Source organism: Apium graveolens, chromosome 3 (genome assembly GCF_009905375.1).
Source record: "Apium graveolens cultivar Ventura chromosome 3, ASM990537v1, whole genome shotgun sequence".
NCBI classification, from domain to species: Eukaryota; Viridiplantae; Streptophyta; class Magnoliopsida; order Apiales; family Apiaceae; genus Apium; species Apium graveolens.
Genome location: NC_133649.1, coordinates 44,137,402 through 44,156,040, shown reverse-complemented (window position 1 = coordinate 44,156,040; position 18,639 = coordinate 44,137,402). Strand labels below are relative to the sequence as shown.

The window sequence follows — 18,639 nt, the reverse complement described above, 5'->3', positions numbered from 1 at the left end:
AAAATTCAAGAACATAAACCCTAGTTCTTCATGCAGAGAATCAAACATCAATTTCTATGTGTTATTGAACTCAATTTTTGACATATAATATACCAAATTGACCAGGAAGAAAAGATCTACACGATTATGCCATCAAATCATATGAAAAACATCAAGAACAAAAATTCATAAACAGATGGTTGATTAAGAAAGAAGATTTCGAGAGCTTCGTTTTGATATATTGCACGCCCGAATCGGAGTTCGATAACGCCTTCGTTTGTGCGATTGATTTTCAAGAATACGGTGTTTTAATAAAATTTTCTCTGGTTTTTCAGGGTTTGTACTGTCTGGTTATGATTTTACGCGTGAAAATGAAATAAGAAAGGGCTATTTATATTTACGGAATATTAGTACGTTCTGGATCGTGTTGGATCGATAAATACGTTTGTTTTGGATAAACATTATCCTTTTCGGATAAACACTATCCTGTTTTGGATAAGCACTATCCTGTTTTGGATAAGCACTATCCTATTTTGGATAAACGTTATCCTATTTCGAATAATTATCAAGACCGGGCTTTTATAAAACGATTGTACGAAGATAATGTTATCGAAAAGGGTTAGCGTATCGAAAATATTGTGTCGGACCACGCACAGGTCAAACAGTAATCCGGATCGAAAAAGTCAAAGCATGGAAAATGTCCGGAATTACCAGATTAGGTTAGGAAGGAGTTTTCGGAAGAGTTTCGGGTTATAAAAATATAAAAACGGTTACGGTTGGACGATTCCCGGCTTTATAAAATAATTTTGTAATTATTCAGAAAATAGTTAATAAATTCATAAATCAATATAAAACCATATAATAATCCAAAAATTACTAGAAAAATATCTTAATTCTCTATATTTTATTCTGGACATAATAAAATTAACATACCTAGACTTTACCACATATGAACATTCAAATAATATCACCAATCATCAAATAATTCACCAAAAATCACATAATAATCATTTATTGATAAAAATAATTACACGTCATGTCCCGGATATTACAGTACTGCTTTGCCGTGTATGGCTGATAAAATTGTTGCACCGCATTCTGATTGTTACTCCAGCTGAAGTTTAGATGATTGCAGTTATTTTGATGATAAGTGGTTGGAGCTTGTTGATGTGATCTCTGAAAGTTGCTCACAAATTGAGCTGATTCGCTAGAAATAGCACACTGCTCTATTTCATGCGCTCCCTCACAAAGCTCACACATACTAGAGATTTGATTAACTCCATAATTCGCCAAAGAGTCCACTTTCATCGTCAATGCTTTAAGTTGGACAGCTATAGCAGTTGCTGCATCCAACTCCAGAATTTCTGCTACCTTGCCCTGAGTTAGCCTCTGAGAAGGATTATGGTATTCATTAGCAGCCATCCGTTCGATCAATTCATTAGTTTTAGTGTAGCTTTTAGCCCACAGGGCTCCTCCTGATGCTGCATGAAGCATAGGTCTAGACTGAGTGCCCAAACCATTGTAGAAATAGTTTATAACCATCCAATCAGGCATGCCATGGTGTGGGCACTTTCTTAGCATCTCCTTATATCGATCCCAAGCCTCACACAGAGATTCTCCAGTTTGCTGAGCAAACTGAGTAAGAGCATTCCTGATTACAGCAGTCATCGCCATCAGAATGAATTTAGTGAGAAACTTTTGAGCAAGATCCTCCCATGTGGTGATAGACCCCGGTGGTAGAGAATGTAACCAGCACTTTGCTTTATCCCTCAGAGAGAATGGGAAGAGTCGCAACTTGATAGCATCTTCAGTCACCCCATTGAACTTGAAAGTGTCGCAGATCTCGATGAAATCCCTGATGTGCATGTTGGGGTCTTCTGTAGGGGAACCCCCAAATTGAACCGAGTTCTGTATCATCTGAATCATGCTTGACTTGATCTCAAAAGTGTTGTCCGAGATGGCTGGTCTGATGATGCTCGATTGAATATCATTGATCTTAGGCTGAAAATAGTCCATCAGAGCCTTAGGATTTTATGCTTGGTCTCCCATCACTACAAGAGCTGGTTCCTCGACTTTCTCTGATTTTGCTACTTTCTCTTCATCCTCAAAAACTTCCCTTCGAATCACTACAGCTTCTTCCTCGACTTGATCCAGAGTTCTCTTACGAGCCTGCGAACGCGTATACATACACGCTCGCCAGAAGACCTGAAACACGATAAAGAAAAAGAGTAGGTAAGTTACAATGTCCGAGTAAATGAAATTTAATGATCACTGATTACAAACACATAAACTAAAAGTTAACACTGCAATCCCTGATAGCGGCGCCAAAAACTTGTTAGTCGCTAAACAAGCGCTAAAATTCACGCAAGTATACGCGTTCGCAAGTAATATAGAATTATTTCTATTTCATTCCCACAGGGACTGTTTTAGATTAACCTTGTGATTTATGCACTTATGCAACAATGATATGGCTATTATTCAATGCTAAGACGAATAAAAAACTGAGTTTTGATTATACTACGATTAACTAATGAGAATGGTACTAAAGAACATTAACTAAAGAGAGTAAAGAGAGTTGAATAATATATAACATAAATATGGGATTCTAACTTCATTAAGTACTTCATTCAATAGCCTTTTCATTCTTAATCTTAGCATGTAATGGTGATGACACTAATCAGAGAACACGAAACTGATAAACGCCAACTTTCATTATACGAGTACCAGACATCCACAAAAGAGATAAAAGCTGAATAGACACCAATTATATTGAGACCCTATATGTCTATTAAATTTGACAATATAACGGTTTAATGCACAAGTTATCTATCATGATTACATAGGGCAAGTAAGATGGTTAAAAGTACCTACGAATCATGCATAATAATAACACATGAACCTATACTAGCATGGCAAGTTTTAAATCCTTAAATTCATTTTCGCTTCATTAAGAATTAACACACTATCTTATAAGTTCGCGACGCTCATAAGACGAATAAGCACAACCAATACTAGGTTATCATACAATCACCAATATCATACAATCACCACACACTAAGGCATCGAAACAAATTAACTAAAGAAATCCATAAATAAATCCGATAGAACCCCACGATAACGATTAGCCCATAATCGGACTCATCATCAATGTGGGTTCCGATGAAAGCATGGTATAATAAACGTAGTCTTTATACTTAATAAAACCAAGTACGAAAAATAATTAAAGGTTCAAGAATAAGAAAACTAGCATCCAACGTTACAACTTAAATAAAGAATCATAAGAATAAACTAGATCTTCTTCGCTTTTGTTGAATTATGCTTTCCGGTCTTCTTTACTCCTTATCATTAGCTTTTGTACGTCTCTCCTTATGCAAAACGTCTTTATTTATGTATATATATGCTATAGAATTGACCAGGGCTTCAAACTCTCAAAATCCTAATAGAAACAGAATTCTGCTACCCCGACCTGGCACGGCCGCGCGCTTGACCAGCGCGGGCGCGCTGGGTTTCTGTTCTTTGGGCGCGGCCGCGCGCTATCACAGCGCGGGCGCGCTGACTCCTTGTATAAAATTCTGACTTCCTCTTTTCCTCGCTGATTTGAGTTTGTTTTCCATGAGCTTATATTCCAACACCATCCTAACATCCAATTAGCACTAAAACCATGTTAATTCACCTGATTACCTGGAGAATGCCTGGAAATGCAAAAATACTAGAAAACACATTAAAACACCAACAACTTGAGTACAAATACACCAATTCAAAGCTTTACGGAGCGTAATAAAGTGTCATAAATGCCACTCAATAGAAACCAGCCTTGCTTTATTTCTTGTAATAATGCTTCACTTTCAGTCTTGTTTCTGAACATATACTTTGTACCAACTGATGATCTGTTCTTTGGTCTTGGTACCAATGTCTAGACTTTGTTCCTTTAAAATTCATTCAACTCCTCTTGCATTATTATGATCTAGTAGGCATATTGAAGAGCTTCTTCTACTTTCTTGGGTTCAATTTGAGATATAAAAGAATGATAAAGACATTCATTTTGAGTGGTTGTTCTGGTCTTTACACCACTATCAGGATTTCCAATGATTAAGTTAGGTGTGTGACTCAGCCCATTTTCTTGCAGAAGGAAGTTGAAATCTTGAAGTAGATACTCACCTTTGATCCATGAAGTCTCTAGTTTCATTTTGCCTTGTACCACAAATATTTCAGAAGCTCCCCTTGAATCAGTATTTCTAGTACTATCAGTATTTGCTTCATCAGTATTTGAGGAATCAGAGTCTGATGGAGTTGTTAGGCCCTTAATCAACTATTGAGGGGGGAGGTGAATACAGTTAATAAAATCAATTCGAAAAAACTTCAACAGAATCAACAATTTTTATATTATCAGATAAAAACTTATTACACACATACTCTCTCGAAAGTATGAACAAATATCCTTGAGAGCTACTAGGTTACGCGAAGGATATAATAATATCGCAATGCATATAGCATGAACCTAATTTTTGCTTTATATAGAGCACAGCTACACAATGTATAAGGAATCCTATTCTATTAACAGCAAGGAAACTTAATACAATGCTTCTGAGATAAATTCCTTCACCGCCTTGAGTTCCTGTTTCCTTTCCTTATCGAAGATCAACTGATGTGATAAATATTGATTACATCATCCGTTGACATCATCATCTGCTGATATCATTATCTGTTGATATCATCATCCATTGACATCATCATCATATGTTGATATAAATTCTGATGTGAACTTCTGATAGTTTCTGCTTGATATCATCAATCGCTCCTAACAATCTCCCCCAACTTGTTCATTATGGAAATATGGACAAGTTCCAATTGATGATGTCAAAACTATATAGATGCAGGAATCAAGTATGCATATTCAATCTTACTTCAGTGAATATCAGACTTTACTCTTCATTCTGAACTGCTTCTTTAACTTGAGCAATGTTAGAGGTTAATTTCAGTTCATCAGCCCAGTCAACTCCATAAATCTTCCTTCTTCGGTGAGCTTGGCAAATTTCTTCTTTTTCATATTTTTCTTTAGTATAATAAGTTTGAACTACTATATAGATTGGATCTATCAGTATTTGGGATTTAGTTTCCTTAGATACTGATTTCTTCTTTACAATAGCTTTCGATTTAGACTTTGAAATCTTTGACTTCTCTCCTAGCTTCTTGTTAGCAGTTACCATAACTTGTGATCTGAGAGATCTTTCATCTTCTGCCTGACTGATTTCCCTTATAACTATACCTCTAGTTGGTCTATTAGAAGGATCATCTTTATAAAGTACTTGAGAAATAACAACAATATTAGCATTTGCTGTCTTCATGGAATTCTTGAAGTCTTCTTCCATTTTCCTTAGCTGTTCAAGATCAACTCAAGGATTTTCTCTTGCAAGTATTCTTCTACTCACCTCAGAGTCAAATAATTGAATCTTTGGATCCTTGTAGAATAGAATTGTCTTTCTTCCTTTAACTTTCAGAGTTTGAAGATATTGACTTGCTTTAGCACCAGCTTCTATCTCCAGAATACATTGGTCTTCATTAGCAGCAGTTGTGACTTGTGAAGATTGTTGCATATTTGTAGTCACAGTCAATTCTTCCACCCTTCATTCATTCCTCTTACTCTCTCAACCTTGTCTAGATTGAAATCTAGTGATTGTTTTTGATGAGCTCTTCACATCTTCTCATTTTAATTTCCTTATGTTCCCCCTTATTACCTCCCTCGTGATTTTTATCATTAGTATTTGTCAATGTCAACTGTATGCATTTAGATTTAACAATTTTCTCCCCCTTTTTGGCATCATCACCAAGCAATAGAGAAAGAAACAGCTCCATTGAATTTTGTACTTCTGTAAGTTGATCGGATATTTGAGCTTGTTTAGCTTCCAATCTAGCTTGATTGGCTTCAATTGCAGTTTGCCTGACAACTATTGGTGCAATTTGTTTCTGAATTTCCTGATGAGTAGTAAGCTTTGAAGCAATCAACGAGTCTTTGATCTGATTGATTTGAGTAGTAGTTGCTTCTTGAGCTGCGTGTAAGGATCTGACAACTAAAGTTGATGCTTTCAGATGATTCAGCATATCAGGATTTGTATTCTTCTGTTCTACTATTTCCAGATATGCAACAACTTGTGTTCTGGAAATAGGGTACGTATCATCTTTCCAATGAGCATTTCAGAGATTATCAAAATAATCCTGCTTCTTCTTAGCATCTAACTCTTTCAGCTTCTGTCGTCTCACATGCATAGGCATATCTTCATGGAAGAAAAGATCATCCTCAGGATCTATAATTGCATTAGAAATATTAGCTTCTTCACCATCATTAGATTCTTCAATAACAACTGGATTTTGCATTAATTGCTAAACTTCATCACCGGCTTCATTATGCAGAATATAATTAGAAATTGGTGCAGTACGTGATCCAGTAGCTTCGGAAGCTTCCACACCTTCAGCAGTTAACTCCACATCTTTAAGTATTGGAGATAAATGAACTAGAGCTTCGAGATTAACTTTCAGGGGGTATTTCTGTTTTATAAAAACTTTTCATAAAAAGGATTTGATTTAAAGGCTAAATAAGTTGTTTGATTCTTTACAAAAAATGCCTCCCAGAAGAAATACTCGTTCTACCAACCAGAATGAAGAAACCAAAAACAACAAAAACCAAGACAACAATAACCAGAATGTAAATCCAGGTCCCATAGACCCAACAGTAGCCCAGATTCTCCAGATCTTGGCTAAACAAACAATCAACCTGACTCAACAGCAGCAAAGACAGACCAATCCTTGGGTAACTTTTAAGACTTTTCAGGCGATGAATCCACCAGAATTCAAAGGTTCTTTAGATCCGATTGAAGAGAGAGTTTGGTTAACGGAGATAAAGAAGTCATTTTCTTTGGTTAAGGTGAGAGAGGAATAGAAAGTTAAGTTTGCAAGTTAGTATTTGAAGAATGAAGCCACCTACTGGTGGGAGACTGTTAAGACATTGGAAGGTACGGATGTTATTACATGGGAAAGATTCAAGGAGTTCTTTCTAGAGAATTATTTTCCTTAGTTTAGTCAGGATCAAATGGAATTGAAGTTTCTAGAGTTAAAGCGGGGAAATATGTCAGTAGCGGACTATGAGAGTAAGTTCGACGAATTGTCAAGGTTTGTACCATCGTATGTGGATACTGATAGGAAAAAATCTAAGAGATTCCAACAAGGTCTTAAGCCATGGATCAGAGGGAATTTAGCTATCTTTGAATTGGACATGTATGCAGGAGTTGTACAGAAGGCCATGATTGTAGAGACGGAGACTGAAATGTCACATAAGAAGAAGGAGAGTAAGAAGAGGAAGTTTGAGGGAAATGAGGGACAGCATAAACAGGGATGTTTCTAAATTTTAACCAGAAGAAAGGCAAGTTTTATTCAGGGAGAAATTTTAATTTTAGGAAGCAAAATACAGGCGACGGGGGACAAGGCAACCGTCCGGACACTGGGAACCAGCCAAACCAACAAAGGCTAGCTCTGCCAGATTGCCAGGTATGTGAAAAGAAACGTGTAGGAGTTTGTAACAAGTTGAATGTGGTTTATTATAGATGTAAGGGCACTATTCAAGGGAATGCCATAATCAGCCAGCCAGAGAGCCAGTAAATAAGGATCAGCATATCCGAAATCCAGCAGTCAAGGTTCCAGATATTGGATTTACATGTTTTAAGTGCGGAAATCCAAGACACATAGCAAGGGATTACAAGACATCAGCCCCAGTTAGTAATGCATTGAGAATCATAAGATCCACTACAGTAGTGATTGAGCCTCCAAGAGCTAGAGTTTTTGACATGTCTTTGAAGGACGTTATCGAGGACACTGATGTTGTGGCAGGTACGCTTACTGTGAATTCTTTATGTGCCAAAGTGTTAGTAGATTCGGGAGCAACTCGATCGTTTATTTCCCAAGATTTGTTAATAAGTTAGAGTGTCCAGTTGAATGGTTAAATGAAATAATGACTGTGGAATTAGCAAATCAAGAATGTGTATATGTTAATCAAGTATGTGTGAACTGTGAGATTGAGAATTCTGGTAATAATTTGTGTGTGGATCTGTTACCATTTAAGTTAGGAGAGTTTGATGTTATTTTAGGAATGGATTGGCTATCTAAGCACGATGCTCAGATAGGAATTAGTGAAGCAGTTACAAGAATTGTTAGAGAAAGAAGTGATTAGACCTAGTGTGTCCCCGTGGGGTGCAATGGTATTATTTGTCAAAAAGAATGACAGAAGCGTGAGATTATGCATCGACTATCGGGAGCTCAATAAGCTTACAATCAAGAATCGATGATCTGTTCGACTAGATGAAGGGAGCCAAGTATTTTTTTAAGATTGACTTGAGATCCGTATATCACTAATTGAAGATTAAAATAAAAGATATACCGAAGACAGCTTTCAGAGCAAGGTATGGTCATTATGAATTCTTGGTGATGTCTTTTGGATTAACCAATGCCCCAGCATCGTTTATGGACTAGATAAACAGAATTTTCAAGGAATATTTGGACAAGTTTGTCATTGTGTTTATAGACGATATTTTGACTTACTTGAAATCAGCAAAAGACCATGCGGAGCATTTAAGGATATCTTTGGAAATTTTGAGGAAGGAAAAGTTGTATGATAAATTCTCAAAGTGTGAATTTTGGCTATAGTAAGTTCAGTTCTTTGGGCACATAGTCGGTAATGAAGGGATCAAAGTGGACCCGACAAAGTTTGAAGCTATTACAAATTGGGAAAGGCCAAAAACACCAACAGAAGTGAGAAGTTTCTTTCGATTAGTAGGATATTATCAACGATTTGTTCAAGATTTCTCAAAGATTACAACGCCTTTGACGAAGCTTACCAGGAAAAATGAGAAGTTCATATGGAACGAGAAGTGTGAAGAAAGTTTTCAAGAATTGAAGAAAAGATTGATCACGACACCTGTTTTGTCACTTCCAGATGATCAAGAAAATTTTGTAATCTATAATGATGCTTCTTGTAAGGGATTAGGTTATGTTTTGATGCAGTACGATAAGGTTATTGCATATGCTTTTGTCCACAGAATTATATCACTTGCGTGCTACATTTAAGTCCCTCACCAAGGAAAATGCTAAAATTAAAGAAAACAGTTTGTTTTTAAGTGAGAGGAATAATGTGCTAGAGTCTCAGATTATTGAATTTGAGAAATTGAGAATTGAGTGTAAGATTGCTAAGGATGATTTAACTGAGTCCTTGAAGAAAGAAGAGATTTTAAAGAAGCAGCTTGATCGAGAACAGGAAGTGATTAAGGCATGGAAATCATCAAGATGTCCATGCTCAAATCACTAAAGTTCAAGGTATTGAGTCCTTTTATGATGCAGCCTGGAAGAAGAGTAAGGAGAAGCTGGAATCCAATTTGGTTGAAGGGTTGTTGACAGATGTGGACTCGACGGATAATGAAAATCATCCGTCGGATAATCAAAAGAATTATCCGTCAAGTGACAAGGAGCCATATCCGTCGGCTGTGAGTAAATAGTGAGCAAAGCTAAGCTAGCCAAGCTGAATGAGAAATATGGATCAGTTTCTAAGAACTTTATTCCAGGAGAATCTAGTCAAGTTAAGAAGGAGAAAAAGTTAATGTTGGTCATCTGTCTATCAAGCAATTGAATGTCATATTAGAAAAGATTGAGGTTAATACAAAAACTAAAAAGAAAAACAATAGAAATGGGAAAGTAGGAATTACCAAATATAACAACTACACACCTGATAAATATGCACCAAGAAAAATATGTGTTAAGTTTGGTAGTGTTAATCACTTGTCTGTTAATTGCAAACTTTCCATGACTACTCCTATGTCTACACCTCTCTCTTTTCCCAACATGACTGCTATACCTACCATGCCATTGAATGCTATGTCTACTCAGAATATGAATGCACAATTTGCTAATATGCCATTTGCACCTAATCCTTATTATGATGCATTTAGTATGCCTCAAATGCCATTTAGCATGCCTTACTGGAATAACATATTTGTAAACAACATGCATTTTCCTGTTAATCAAAATGTGCATGACATTTATGTTCTAATGACTGGTTTCAAAGGTCCAACTCAAATGACTAGGGATGAATCAGAAATTCCCAAGTCAAATGAGATCAAACCTAAGAAACCAAAAAAGAAAGCTAACAAGACAGGACCCAAGGAAACTTGGGTACCAAAATCAACTTGATTTGATTTTGATGTGTGCAGGGAATCAGAAAGAATCTTTGGTATCTGGACAGTGGTTGCTCAAGGCACATGACTGGAGATTCTACCGTGCTCACTGAGTTCAAGAAAAGAGCTGGCCCAAGTATTACTTTTGGAGATAACAGCAAGGGTTATACTGTGGGATATGGTTTGATTTCAAAAGACAGTGTCATCATTAAAGAGGTTGCCCTAGTGGATGGTCTCAAGCACAATTTGTTGAGTATCAGCCAGCTTTGTGATAAGGGTAATTCAGTAACCTTCAATTCAGAAGCCTGTTATGACAAACAAAAAGAGCAACAAAGTGGTTCTCACTGGAGTGAGAAAAGGAAATGTGTACCTAGCTGACTTCAACTCATCAAATGCAGAATTTGTTATTTGTCTTCTCAGTAAAGCAAGTCAAGATGAAAGTTGGCTATGGCACAAGAAGCTGTCTCATCTAAACTTCAAAATCATGAATGAGCTTGTCAAAAAAGAACTGGTTAGAGGCATTCCTCAAGTGGAGTTTACTAAGGATGGATTGTGTGATGCCTGCCAAAAAGGAAAGCAGATTAAAGCATCATTCAGGAAGAATCTTGATTCAACAATTGAAGAACCTTTACAATTGTTACACATGGTTTTTTTGGACCAGTCAATATGTTGACCATCTCAAGGAAAAGATTTTGCCTAGTAATTGTAGATGATTTCTCAAAGTTCTATTGGACATATTTCCTAAAGTCTAAAGATGAAGCTGGTGAAATCATCAACAATCACATAAGGCAAGTCAACAATCATCCTGATTTTAAAGTAAGAAGAATCAGGAGTGATAATAAAACTGATGTTCAAGAATTCTGTGATGAGATCATTTTATGAAGAAAATGGGATTATGCATGAGTTTTCTGCAGCAAGAACTCCACAACAAAATGGAGTAGTGGAAAGAAAGAACATATCTCTTAATTAAGCTGCAAGGACAATGCTTGAAGAATCAAAGTTACCAACATATTTCTGGGCTGAAGCTGTGAATATATACTGCTTGCTACACTCAAAATATTTCTTTGGTTAATCAAGCAAAGTGCATGACACACTATCAATTGTTCAAGAATAGGAAGCCAACTCTAAACTTTCTTCATGTCTTTGGCTACAAATGTTATACCTTAAGGAATTAAATTGATCAACATGAGAAGTTTGATGGTAAAGCAGATGAAGGAATTTTTGTTGGATATGCCATGGGAAAGGCATATAGAGTCTACAATCTAAGAACCAACATTGTTATGGAATCAGTACATGTTGTGTTTGATGACAAAAAGATTGAAGGACTGCAAGATGGAGATTTCCATGAAAGCCTCAAGTTTGATAATGTGGAGATGGTTAGTGATGACAGTGATGATGAAAGTGATCAAGAAATAGTGAATAAGGATAATACAGAAAAATCTACAACTAATGAAGCACATAATTCAACATCTGTCGAGTTATAAAATGCATCATCCGTCGGGAGACAATCTTCCTTATCTGTCGGGAGACAATCAGCTTCATCCATCGGGACACAAAGTGCATCATCCGTCGGAACATTAAGAGAAGCTGAAAGTCAGAATAGATCACCTACAGAATGTTCCCCTTTCTCAAATCAAAGATTCACAAACTCAGGGGGAGTTTCTCACAATCAAAACTGTGGCGCCCTCCAAACCCGGGTCAGAAGTTTGGGGTCCACACATACACACACCTTATTTATAACCTGCTTATAATAATAATAAAGATAATAATAATATACAGTGACCCTACTTACCAACTACCACGGACTGCAACAGGTTAAAGTATGTCCACAAGCCACACACACACACTTATGTTACAAACGTCCAAATCCCAACTATTCAAACTTAGAACTGAACATTAAACATTATTACAAACTTTTACAAACTTAAACTATCTCAAAAGCTGTCGGCTAGCTTAACTCGATCAACCTGGACACCTAGCTCTCGCACTGGATTGGGGATCCTCGCTACCAACTGGTTCCTTCTTAATATGAAAAGAACATAAACAACATCACACAAATGAGCTAACTAGCTCAGCAAGGCACAATGACAAGACTGAGAATAATGTTCATCAAGTGAAAAGGATTAAGGTATCAAGTGAACAATGATTAATGATTTAGAATTGGATATTATATTTTTATTCTAAAAACCAAGGTTAGGCTGCTGATCAGTCACGCACTAACCCCGAGTAAGGCACACAACTCTGCTCTAATTACTGGATCCAAGGCACACATTGGCCTAACTTGACCACCAATCTGATCTGACCACGAATCTGGTCCACAATTTTATAAAACAATCTAATTCTAACATAATAACAGAATAAACAATGTAAAGCAATAAACAAAATCATAAGCAACATTGGATATTCAATAATGAAATGGTTTCAATCTTCACAAATGATCAATATGTCAATTTCAAAGAATGGCTGTTAGGTAATGAAAGAATTGGATAACAAAGGAATCAAAGTTTCAAGGTTGCAAGGATTTGGTCTTTCAAAGCATAAGGTACAATGGTTTGAGTATGTAAGCAATTTGAGTCAGTGTTTGGCATTTAGTTTGTATGTATTTGTGGAGTAGTATCGTATATCTGTGATTCGTATTCGGGTATACAACAATCAATGGTTCAGAAAGAATAAGGTTTACGGCTCAAAGATCAACAACTGGAATCAAGGTTTAGGGTTCAGTGCTTTAGAGCACTTGCAATATAAAATAGGACTATCATGTTGTTAGAAAAGATAAAGAAGTGCCAAGAAGAAGTGATGGATCAGGACATAAATCGTTTGGTAGGTGAAGAATTGTGCACGCAAAAGGACGATCAAGGTATTCTTAGGTTTTCTTCTAGAATTTGGATTCCACCAGTAACGGAGTTGAAGAATGAAATTTTACAGGAAGCTCATAACTCGAGGTATTCAATCCATCCAGGGAGTACCAAAATTTACAGAGATTTAAAGGAAAATTATTGGTGGCCAGATATGAAGAGGGAAATTGCGGAATGGGTTAGCAGATGTTATACATGTCAGAGAGTTAAAGCAGAGCATCAGAGACCAAGTGGATTGCTACAGCCATTGGAGATTCCAGAATGGAAGTGGGAACATATTGCCATGGATTTCATAGTTGGATTACCTAGGACAAGGGCTAATCATGATGCCATCTGGGTTATAGTGGATAGACTTACCAAGTCAGCTCATTTTCTTCCTATAAATGGAAGATTTTCACTCGACAAGATGGTCCATATGTACTGGAAGGAAATTGTAGTTCATCATGGAGTTCCTATGTCTATTGTATCTGATCGAGATCCAAGATTTAATTCAAGATTTTGGAAAAGTTTTCAAGAATGTTTGGGAACGAGACTGAATATGAGTACAACATACCATCCACAAATCGACGGCCAGAGTGAAAGAACGATCTAGACAATTGAAGACATGTTACGTGTCTGTGCTATTGATTTCAAAGGAAGTTGGGACGAGCATTTACCTGTGGTAGAATTTGCTTACAATAACAGTTATCACGCTAGTGTTGGGATTGCCACCCTACGAAGCCCTTTATGGACGCAAATGTAGATCTCCAGTATATTGGGACGAAGTAGGAGAACGCAAAATACTTGGACCTGAATTAGTACAACAAACAAAGGAAGTTGTTGAAGTTATCCAGAAGAGATTGATAGCAGCACAAGACCGTCAAAGAAAGTATGCAGATCAATCAAGGAAAGATATGGAATTCGAAGAAGGAAGCTTGGTATTACTGAAAGTATCACCGTGGAAGAGATTGATGAGATTTGGAAAGAAAGGAAAGCTGAGCCCAAGATATGTCGGACCTTTTGAGATTCTAAAGCGCGTTGGCAAAGCAGCTTACGAGTTAGCGTTACCTCCGCACATGAAACACATTCACAATGTTTTTCACGTATCAATGCTTAAGAAGTATAATCTAGACTCCAGGCATGTAACAGAATATGAGCCAATAGAGCTTCAGGCAGATTTGTCATATGTAGAGAGTCCGATAAAGATTCTAGAGGAAAGAGAGAAAGTATTTAGAAATAAAGTGGTAAAGTTAGTAAGAGTATTGTGGAGAAACCCAAAGGTTGAAGAGTCAACCTGGGAGTTAGAAAGTGATATGAAGGAAAAGTACCCTCATTTGTTTTCTTAGGATATTCTGAGGACAGAATCCTTTTAAGGGGGAAGGATGTAATATCCGAGATATATCGTGTAATTATTCTGTTAATAAATAACTGTTATATATGTGTTCAGTATCTTTTTCTGTGAATTATTTGTTAAGTGTTGAATGTGTTTGGATGTTTGAAAATAATATTAAATGAGTATTTTAATTTTTATATGTCGAAAATAAAATATAGATAATTGTCATATCTTCCTGATTATTTTTATGTTGATTTATGATTTTATAAGAAATATATGGATTTTATAAAATCTTTTTCCGAGTATTTAAAAACTATTTTATACATTCGGGAACCAACCGACGTCATTCGTTTTTATGTTTTTATAACCCGAAACTCTTCCGAGAACTCCTTTCTAATCTAATTGCAATATTCCGAGTATTTTCCATGTTTCGACTTTTTCGATCCGGCATACGGTTTGTCCTGCGCGGGTCCCGGCGCAATATTTTCGATACATTATTCGTTTCGGTAAATCAAAAAAACTCGTATTTTTGATAAACGGGAACTTTTTATTAAACTATCACAATTATCACCTCGTAATACGTGTAACCAGGCGCTGAGACCAAGACCGCAGTACAAATTGTACTGATTTGGATATTTATCCCAAAAATCGGTACTGTTTGGATCAATTTTTACAAATAAATGTACCATTTTATATCTGGAATGATCCAACGGGATACTAATTTTCCATAATTATAAATAGCCATTACCGTATTTTATTTCATACCAGAAATCATTTGCAAACAGTATTTACAGAGTTTTTACAGAGAAAATACTATAATTATACACGGTTCTTCGTAATCAAACACAAATTCGGAGGCGTTACCGATATCGGATTAAGGCGTGCATATACTCGAATCGAAGCCTGAAAAATTTCCTATCTGATTCAGCCATCAATCTCAACCCACAATCAAAGGTTATTTTCCTATAAACTGTTTTATATTCGAATTATTAAGAATTAAAAGTGTGAATTTTTGTCCGAGTTATTGTTTGGATGATTTAATGCTTGCATGTTGTAGATCTTTTCTTCCTGATCATTTTGGTATGTCATATGATCGATTTGGAGTTCAATAACATGTTCAAATTAGGGTTTGATTCTCGAATTTTATAATTAGGCTTTATATTCGTTTGAATGTTCTTTATTAAAATTGGGGTTTCTTATTTAGGGATTACCAGATGTTCTAAAGGGGTGGGTTTTGTTCCCCTTGAAATTTGCAATCTATTGATATATAGCACGTTATCAGACGATTCCTGGATCGAAAGGAGTTGTCGTTTGAAATTTCACCGGTTTTTATATAAACTCGCCGGTGGGGAGTTTTTGTTTCGATCGTTTCGATCAATTTCGGATGTGTTTGCAGATTATGTTTACAAAATTGAATTGCATATGGTTTATTCTTGAATTCTGGAGTGTTTCACGGCCACTCGAGGCCTCTGTCACGTTTCCTGCGAGCTCGGTGTCGCCGGCAATGGCGACGCCGGCGACATGGTGAAGAAGGTGGTCAAACTACAGTTTGACCCCTGTAGTTTGATCAACCTTACAGTTTAGTCCCTGTATTTTTATAAGTTTTAAAAATAAGATTTTTGTTTACAAAACTTGTAAAAATAGTATTTCTGTTTTATTAATTTTCAAAAATAGGATTTCTTTTATAAAAATTATTTTAAAAATTGTTTTTAATTTCCAAAAAATTCCAAAAATTATTATTTTAATTCTAAAAATTGTTTTTAATTAAAAAATAAATCTGAATTAATTAGTTAATTAATTTCAGTTAATATTTAATTGATTAATTGGTCAATTAATTCGAATATTTATTGATTAATTGATTTAATTAATTATTAATTGATTTTAATTAATTATTTAATTAGATTTAATTATTTAAAAAAAATGATTTAAAAATTCCGAAAAATAGTTTCGAGCTTTAAAATATTATTTTAAATTGTTTTCAGGGCTCGATAATTATTATAAAATTATTTTAAAGCCAGATTTGGCCAACCGAACCCTGTTTATTACTCTGAAATTGATCCAACGACCCGTTTTAATTCCGAAAAATGTTTCAAAAATCATTTTAAATACCCGAAAGCCTGTTTATGACCCGAGACTCCTTTATAAATGATATATCATTGATTGTTTGGTGTGTTATATGCTATATGTGTGACTTGTTGATTAACTGTCGGTCTATATGTTCAGTGTTTACTTGTTTATAGCATAACTTTCAATCCGTTAATCGGATTTGGGTGAAACGAGGGGTAGATAGAAGTGTATGTCGAATAGAATCGTATAAGCAGAGTATTGATAGATGCTTATGATATGTGAGCAGAAGAGGCAAGGCATAGGGAAGAGAAACAGATAGTCGAGGAATAGACGGTTGTGGTTGGAAGTTAGTGCAGTATAGCAAGCTAGTACCAGGAAAGTGTTCTGAACTTTCTCGAGATATATTGTAGTTGATTGATAATCCTGTTATATATTGCAAGTGCTCTAAAGCACTGAGCCCTAAACCCTGATTCCAGATATTGATCTTGAGCCGTAAACCTAATTCTTTCTAAACCATTGATTGTTGTATACCCAAATACGAACCTCAAAAATATGATATTACTCCACAAATACATACAAACTAAATACCAAACACTGAACCAGATTACTTACATATTCAAACCATTGTATCTTATGCTTTGAAAGACCAAATCCTTGAAACCTTGAAACATTGGTTCCTTTGTTATCCAATTCTTTTATTACCTAACAGCCAAGTTGTAACACCCCCAGATCCGGGGTCGGGGATCCGGGTCGTCACGAGTTCCATTTTCCTTAATAACATCCAATCTTAATAATTACTCAACTACTCTGCACTGTGACCCCACAATAAACACACACACCACACGTTATAGTCTCAGAGATGAACATCCAAAATAATAATCACAAGTCCTTATATTCCACAATTATCTGCCAATACACCTTAAAAGGTTTTCTGACTAAATTTACATTTCTTTGCCATTATTATAATTCATAAATATACATAAATCTGGTACATCAGAAGTTGAAAGCCTAGCCTATTGGTAGTTCCTACCTCAGCTACGGCGGCATCAGTGCTTCTAGAAAACTGCGGAACGTCTCCTAACCTCTTGCGAACCGGAGCTTGGTCCGGTTCATCTTATCTATCTGATGTTGTGTGATGAAAGAAGAAAGCAAGGGTGAGCAGCAAGCCCACCAAAATAATATGTATAATGATTAACAATATACGAGCCTTCTCATAGTACTCATGAAAGTCTTGGTCAAAAGAAATGAACCAAGTTGATATCTTAATGCGATGAAGTCGCAAAATATTCAGTATATATATATACATATATACTTTTCAAAATATTGGAAGTCCTCTTCCATGCATAATACACACAGAGTTCCAGTGTATAACTGTATAAAAATACCGTTGCAAGGTGATCTCATATATCTAACCTTGTCTCAACATTTTTCTGAAAATCTTTGTCATGCATAAGATAATTATTTACTAGATATAAGTTTAAAAGATAAAGTTACAAGATACTCCAATATACTTATATCTTTCCGAATACCACTTGAACTACCACCGTTCGAGTTATAATTAGTTTCAAAAGTTCATCACATAGATGAGAATACAAGATAAGACTTGAATAGATTCAATCTTTGAAATATTATTGAATGAAATGAAGTTACGAGATACTTCATTAAGTCCCGATATATATATATCCATATATATATCTCTCATACATTTCCTGAAAACCTCTGTCATGTAAAGTATGAACAGAGTTGCAATATCCAATGAATTTTGGAAAGGAAAAGAATTTTGGCATAAACCAGATATCTTGCTGATCAGGCAAAGATACCAATAAGTAACCTTTTCTACTAGTAGATGGATGAATCCCCCACCGGTCATCACCCTGGCCACATAAGGACCTTGTGCTGGACCGCCACCCGGCCTCTTACGCGTTGATGGACTGCCACCCAGCCACTTACACTTTGATAGACCGTACCCCGGCCTGTCGCTTATGCCGACTCAATTAGATGGGCTTACTTCCCGAACATTGGGCAAGTAATCAATTCATTTATCAAAACTGCAACCTTGTTGCGAATATAAAATACTCCCTAGAGCCGGATCCCTCAGGTTTTGAGCGAATATTTAAATCCCCTTAAAAGGAAGATCTTAAATATAAAAATGAGTTTTGGGATCCGCTCTAACTTTTAAAAATCATTTTGAAGACTCGAAAACAGTTTAAAGAGT

The 18,639-nt window shown here is 35.9% G+C and overlaps 1 non-coding gene across 1 annotated transcript; it reads left to right on the top strand.

Annotated features, from left to right (window-relative positions):
• Positions 1-1,531: 1,531 nt before the first annotated feature.
• LOC141715782 (small nucleolar RNA R71) lies at positions 1,532-1,638 on the top strand. The gene has a single exon (XR_012572532.1). It is a non-coding gene; the product is annotated as a small nucleolar RNA R71 (small nucleolar RNA).
• The last annotated feature ends 17,001 nt before the right edge of the window (positions 1,639-18,639 follow it).